This window comes from Tiliqua scincoides, chromosome 3 (genome assembly GCF_035046505.1).
Source record: "Tiliqua scincoides isolate rTilSci1 chromosome 3, rTilSci1.hap2, whole genome shotgun sequence".
NCBI classification, from domain to species: Eukaryota; Metazoa; Chordata; class Lepidosauria; order Squamata; family Scincidae; genus Tiliqua; species Tiliqua scincoides.
The window spans coordinates 107347594-107355368 of record NC_089823.1 but is presented as its reverse complement, the minus strand read 5'-3'; the positions used below and the strand labels follow the sequence as shown (position 1 = coordinate 107355368).

Genomic DNA, 7775 nt, shown 5'->3' with positions numbered 1-7775 from the left:
TTAAAAAACGTTATGGAGGGAGGAATCACACCTAATTATGTTTCAAACCACCAGTGATTTTTCTTCAAGAGTGCCTATTTTTCTTTCCCAATCACTATGTTTTTCCCCCCACTCCAAGTAATTATTTTTGTTAAAGGAACCTATATAATAAGTGTGCATTCCAAAGACACAAACACCTGTGATTGACTTGTTGACTTGTGTTAAGAATACTGCTATAGCTGCGAGGTATAAACATAACCACAAATTGCTCTTAAAATACAGTTTTTGGGGTGCAATTTATTCTTTAATATATCTCACAGCAGGACCATAACCTTGCTAACAACCTCCCTGTTTCCAGCTGCACTGAAATATCTTCTTCCAATTCTGAAGCACAAAATAGTACTTCTAACTTAAACCTCACTGGGCCCATTCAGACAGTAGGCCTGCTGGCCCCTCTGCATCATATATGGGAGGAGACTGTGCACACATTTTCCCCATTGCGCACTGTCCCACCATCGTATGATTGGCATGGGGGGAAACAGTTAGGCTGAGCAACCCCCCTCAAAGTGCATATTAAATGTTCCTTTAGAGCAATATTACATTCATGCCTTGAGGAGTGATTTGGACAAAATGCCTCCAAGTGATTAGGCAGCAGTGGGACAGTGCACTGGGTGTGTGGGTGGGTGTGTGGTTTAGAGATGTGCGTGCATGTAGCCCTCTCCTTGTGATGTGGGTGTGTGTGTGTCAGTGGATGCATCATCTGAATTGGCCCATGACCAGTGTTTAGCTTTCTAGAACCTTCAACTGTTACCCTGCACATGCCCAATCTCGTCTGATCTTGGAAGCTAAGCAGGGTCAGGCCTGGTTAGTACTTGGATGGGAGACCGCCTGGGAATACTGGGTGCTGTAGGCTTATACCATAGTCTTTCGAGACTGAAGGTTGCCAACCAGAACCTTCATATAAAATAGTGGCTAATGAAAAAATTGGCCAGGTGAAACTATTGATGGCTGGAGCATGGCAATTGCAGAGGAATCCCTACCTTTATCTGGAGTTTCCAGGAAATGGTGTTGTGTCAGTGAGTGATACAGATGGCACCATGTACACACAAGATTTCTAACTGGGTCCCTGCCTTTGCTGATACTAGCAGCCTGTGCTTGAAAGTCTTATCCTATATGAGAAGTCAAGCATTTGTAATGTCAGTGAATGAAGTTGGTTCATAGCCATCTTATTTAACCATACTTCAAGTATGTGCTCTTCGCTTTTGTAGAAGAAACTTGTAAGATTCCCGGTACTGAAGTATTTTTCACTAACAGAAGCTTTTTCTAATGCATGAGTAGCATCTTAATCTCTCTCTTAATTCTCATTGTTATGATCACTACTTGAAATAGGAAAAGAAAGGGAAAGACACCTTTCAGTTTGGGAAAATAAAAATAGAGGCTAGATGTGGATGAAATGCACTTGAACTGGACATGCACCTCTACTTCTCCACTTATTCCTTTTTAATTTTGCTTCCCAGCATGAAATGAATTGGTGCACTACCATGAGAAAATTCATTAGTCAAGGAATTCCTCTGCTTACATGGAAAAGGCATTTTGTCATCTCCATGATTAGATTACAATGGGTGCCAGGCTATAGGAGAAGCTTGCAACCATAAAAATTGATATTTATGTCTAACATAAAGAAGGTTTCTTTCAACTCTCTGTCTTCTGGGGTGACTCTGGTCTATGAAAAAAATATTGGCCATGTGATTCATAGCAGCAATCATTTTGCACATCATTTCTACAACACTCTATGGAGGCCAGGAGGTAGAAAGTATGGGGAAGTCCATATGTGAGTTCCTTAGTGGAAACATACCTGACTCTTTCTTATATTGACTCCAGGAGGATCATTACAATTTTATTACTATTAAAATATAATCAATACTACACTGTCATGTTACATGATATGCACTCATCCATGGTGGCTCATCACTTTTCCTTGAAGAAAAACAAATTCAAAACTGGCTATTCCATTTTTTTAAATGCCAACAGCTATAGAATAAGCAAGATGTAGGACAATGAACCCGCAGTAATGAAAACCAGAATTGACTATAACTTTGCCACAAAAAAGAAAGAATACACTGGCTATAAAGCTTAAAGGGGGTTGCAGCACATGTTTTATTGTCCAAGTTTGCCTCTTGGGGATAAGAGCAATTTACTACATCTAGCAGCACTGCCATGCCCTCTGAAAAAAATGGGACACCTCCCATTGACTTCAAAGGCAACATTAATGTCTAACCCAGAATGTTGTTTAACTGAAGGCAACCTGGCAATGTGACACTTACAGAGGCATTCATCATGCCTTACATTCTGGATCCAATTTACAAGAAATATACATACGTGCACACACTTTACTATTGAGTGCTATTCTTCCTGGTTTTATTAATTCACTGTTTTACGACTGTTTAGGTTTGATGGTATTCATTGATTTTGTGCTGCCATTCTGTTTCATCACTGATTTTACTAACCTAATTGCTTAATTTTATTATGTTTCATGTACATCACCTTGAATAGTTTGGTGGAAATAGGATTGTGTACTAGCTGCTGATGGGTTTTTCTCAGTTGTTATGCTTGCCCAGAGGCAAATTGTTTCTTCTTAGTAAGCCAGAGAAAAAGATGATTTCCTCCGCCCCCCATCAGAATTAGAATGTATATCCTTGAAAACTATGTTTTATGGCAGTGTTTCCCAAACTTCTCCTTGGAAGTTGGGAATCCTGTAAGTCTTTGCAGGGGAAGAATGAAGGCAGTGACGTGATTGCCAGGATCGTGCCACTGCCAGGGAAGAAAGGCTTTTTTGGACCTTACTGGGGCAACACTGGAGTGGGGAGGTGTGGGGAGCCTACTGATGCCTCCACAGGGCTCCCCAAGCCTCGGAATGTCTAAAAATTGTGGTTGCAACCCACTTCCTGTTTGCAATTGCAAGACCAGAAGTGGGTTGCGATCATGATTTTTAGATATTCTGATGCTTGGGGAGCCCTGTGGAGGCATCAGTGGCTCCCTGTACCCCCTGGGAGGCCAGCACTGTCCCTGGTAAGTTTCCAAAAAATCCTTTCTTCCTTGGCAGCGGGTCAATTCTGGCGATTGCATCGCTGCCTTCATTCCTCCCGGCCCTTAAGGGGGCAGAGACAGGGCTTTCCCTGGCTGGTGGGTCATGACTCACCAGTTTAGGAATCTTTGTTTTATGGTATAGTAGTTTGGGAATTGGACTTAGACTTGAAAGATCCAGGATCAAATCCCCACTAGCTATGAGGCTTCCTTGCTGACCTTGGGCTAGTCACTATCTCTCAGGATCACCTACCTCACTGGTTTGTTGTGAGGACAAAAGGAGGGAAGGAACTATGTACACCATCCTGAGCCACTTGGAGGAAGAGTGGTATAAAAATGTAAATAAATTTTTAACTGTTATGTTTTTATTTTTTAATTGTGCATTGTCTCACACACACAAAATAAGACTGCATAGGAAACAAAATAGGCTGTGGAATTAGGCGGAGATTGGAAAAAATCATCCTTCCCTTGAGTGAAGGAACGACCATTCTTTCACAGAAGGGAAACGCAGAATACAAGCCTATGTACCCATCTGTATTACATCCAAGGGAATGTGGCTAACTTAACTTCAATCAAGTTCAGAAAAGACTTTGTGCACAGTCCAGGTGAGATACATTCATTATTTAACAATGCAGTGATGTGCTGGCAGTAAAGAGTTCACCGTATCTGGCTTCCAGCCAGATTAGCTTGTTCTAAATTGCATCCACTCCAAAATCATACCCATGATTAGCTTCTACAAACCTGAGGGTTAGAATTTCATTGCCATCTGCCTTACCCAGTAGCACAACATTGCAAATCTAGTATATGTACGTCAATCCAAATGTTAAGTTTATGCTATGACAACCTCCTTTACTGTTCATGTTTTCCATAATTTCTATATATAAGCACAGCTGACATATACTGTAACCGTAAGGGGTTGGCTTTGCAATTATGCTGGTAGCTGGAATCCACATAATGGAGTGAATTTCAAAGCTCCTATTGGCTACAATGAGCGAGGAGCGCACCCCATGGCACCCACAGATTCGGATTACCAATAGTCATATTAACATCTGTTTCATTAGGTTGCCTGAGTGAAGATTTTATTTTTCATATGCACAGCACGCATCTGCATTTATTAATTTTGCGAGGCAGTACTTTATTCACTTGCTGAACTTAGTTAATCATGATTTTAAATAAAGTGGGGGAATTCAGTCCTTAAAAAAAGAATGTGATTTTGTTCTCCCCTGTGGTTTACTTCCGTTTGGCAGAGGATATAATTAACTAAGGATTCGAAAGAGAAAGAGCACATAGATTACTATTCTTCAGACATTTTTGACAAATCAGTTTCCATTTTTCTCCTCCTCATAGTGAATACTGTTCCAAAATGAAACACAAAACTCATAACTTTGCAGGAAAATATTCCTTTTCCCCCCTAAGACTTCTCTAGCCCTCATAAAAACATAAGAAAAGCCTTAGCCTAGTTCATCCTGTTACATTGTCCCACCAGCAGCCTCGGGGAAACCTACAAACAAGAGAAAAGGCACGTTACTCTCCCCCCCTTTACTCTCCCCTGTAACTGGTATTCAGATGCATACTGCCATTGAAGCCACAGATAGTGTATAGTCATCATGACTATGGCATTGAGGGTGTAGTCCTAACCCACTTTCCAGCACTGACATAAGGGCAATGCAGCTCTGAGGTAAGGGAACAAACATTTCCTTACTTTGAGGAGGCCTCCGTGAGTGACACCCAACTGCAGGATGCAGCACACGTCCCATTGGCACCGCTATGCCAGCATTGGAAAGTTGGTTAGAATTTGGGCCTAACAGATCTGGAGTCCATGAATTTGTCCAACTCCCCCTTCAAGCCATTGAAACTACTGGCCATCACCACATGTTGTGATGATGAATTCTGCAGGTTATTCACTGTGTAAAGAGCCACCACCTATTTACTGCCCGAAACCTCAGACTCCCACCAATCAGTTTCATTGGATGTCCCTTGGTTCTAGTATGAAGAGAGAAGGACAAAAATGTTTCTCTCTCCATTTCAGGCAGAATTTTAAAAGTCTCAGTCATGTCCTCCCTTAATCATATTTTTGCCAGTGAAAAACAAACAAACAAACAAACAAACAAAACAAATGTCATGGGCTTTTCTTGTAAGGATGGTGCTTGAAAAGACCCTGCCTAGGGAGTCTCCTTCACCATCTCCAACCCTCTTATCAGGACCTCTGAGAGGAATTTTATCAGGGGGTACAAAGTTTCTTTGTGGCCCCTTTGCAAAGTGTGGGGGTGAAACAGAGAGCAGGGGAGGGTGGTGACGGGTGAGCAGAATTGGGGCAGGGAGGGGCAAAGCAGGGTGAGGGGAGGGTAGAACAGCTGGATAAGTCTTTGGAGCCCAGTTCTACCCACCCATGTGGCATCAGTAGTGTCCCCAGCATCCCCAGTCATGGTAGTGTCCCCAGCATCCCGTACGGGCAACAAGTCTGAGTAGATAGGAAAATGTTAGATCCCAGGAAATTTCTGGGCCCCCTGCTTTGGCTCCTGGGCCCCCCTTTTGACCCTGGGCCCGGGTACAAATTACCTCCTTCTCCTAGGTCCTGCCTCTCAGCTTGCAACTTTCCTTCTCCCACTTTCCCACTCTGTCTCAAGTTTACAGTGTTGAGATGGAGAAGAGAAAATGGCAACCAGGAGGGTCTGCAAATTCCAAGGGCTCTCCCTAAGTTTCTAGCTCTCTGCAATTTAGGCTTTTGAGCATTCTTAACCCTCCATTCTTGACAGGAACTCTAGGAATTGTAGGGTTTTGGGTTTTTTTTAATTCATCACCAGTGAGGAAGAATTAGAAAAAAGAGACATACACCCTGATGTTCACATCACAAAAATGGCCTATAATTATCATCTTTGTCTTTAGTTTCAGTTCCTGTTTTCTCCCCCCCCCCCCTCCAAAAACAAACAAACAAAAAAAAACCAAACTTGAAATGCTGGTAAAAGTGTGGGAAACAGGAACTTGGGTTCTGCTCTCAATGGGTTTCCAAACTGGAAGATGCTGTTTTCAAAACTTACCCTCCATTTCTGAAATTCTTCCTCTAATAAAACTCTTTAGAAGCGATGTCCAATTCCCAGAGAAGCAAAACACAAACAGATTTCTTCAAGTAGTTGAAGAGAGGTGTTAATGTTTTTTATCCAATCAATCCCCCGGGTAGATTTAAAATAAACCATTATGCCTTGCATGCCAACTAAAGATGACAAACAAAAATAGTTAAGCTATGACTGCCATCCACAGAAAATGTGTTTGTTTCTCATATTAGCCCAAATAAATCTGCAAAAAGAAAAAGATGTTTCTCAGATGCTTAGCTGTCCAGTTTCAAACCTCATTCAGATATTGTCCCCTCAATACCAAAGCTTATATATTGCCGTGGAATCTTAGGCTTTTGGTGTATTTGGATAGTAGTATGGGCTAGGTAGGACAATAGAATCAGGGACTGGGGCTACAATGCTATACATACATTCCTGAGAGTATGTCCCACTGAAGACAATGGAACTTTTCTCTAAGTAGACCGTTATACACTTGTCCTGTTAATTAAACTTCATTAGTTAAGATATTTACAGGAACAACAAGCGAAACACTGAAGTGGTTCTTAGTGTTGGTGCCACCTTAAATTGGTCCACCGTGAGCCATGGTTGGCTATCTATTCAATCAAGCAATATGATTTAGGACCCAATCCTATCCAACTTACCAGCTTTTCTTTTTAAAATTTTTCCATTTTAAAGAGGCAGTGATGGCAGAGTTCCCTTCCCAATGGCTTCAGTTTTGCTTTCCCACAATTCCAAGGACATAGCATGATGCCATGATATTGTGGGGAAAAGCAATGCGATCTGCCGTGTTTTCTCTCACAATGCCATGGAATCAATGTAATGTCCAGGGGATTTGGGCAAAAACAAAATGGTGACTGCCAAAAAAAGACACTTTGGTTTTGTTAAAAGTGTGGAAAAGTTTGAAATGACCCCAAAATTCCTTTACCATGCACTCCCCAAATAAATACAGCCGACAACAGGTATGGAATTAAAATGGGCCACTTTTATTAAAATGCCAAACATTGCAACAAGGCAACAAAAGGGGTTAAACAAACCCATCCCAAGTGCGGGGTTCTAGGCGGGGGAAACGGCCCTAGCCATCTACGTCCCCCAGTCTCGTAGGGTGTCCACTCAACTCCAGACGTAGCTCAATTGTTATTAAGCCTGCCTCTCAACGTAGCCCGAAGAGGGTAAGTCAGCAGAACTGTTATGCCTTCAGGTCACCCGTGCAAGGCCCCCAAGTTCAGACAAGGGGTTAGCCAGCCTGCATCCTCAAGCTGATCAGGCATCATGGGAGCGGTTCTGGTTCACCCCAAGTCCATTGCTGACTTAGATTGGACACCGAGAAGGTCTTCTGTCTACCCACCCTGCACTTCTATCGCCAGTGACCAGGGCATTAAATACATATATCAAGAACCCAAACCCACTCCACAGCCAGTCTGTGCAAAAAAAACCCACCATCTTAGAGCCAATTTAGATGGTGATTAAAAATTCCTACCCGGCCCTCACAGAGTGACCAGCTAATCCCAGACTAGCTATAGGGCGGGCAGGGCGGGGGTTGCTTGTCAGGAGCGGACTGAGCAGGCCCTTGCGCACGCACGCCTGGGCTGCTCTCCCGTCCCACCTCCTTCAGCCTGCCAGCCAATCAGCTGGCAGCAAACA

The 7775-nt window shown here is 42.8% G+C and overlaps 1 pseudogene; it reads left to right on the top strand.

Moving 5' to 3' along the window:
• Nucleotides 1–775: 775 nt before the first annotated feature.
• LOC136646947 (5S ribosomal RNA) lies at nt 776–892 on the top strand (annotated as a pseudogene).
• The last annotated feature ends 6883 nt before the right edge of the window (nt 893–7775 follow it).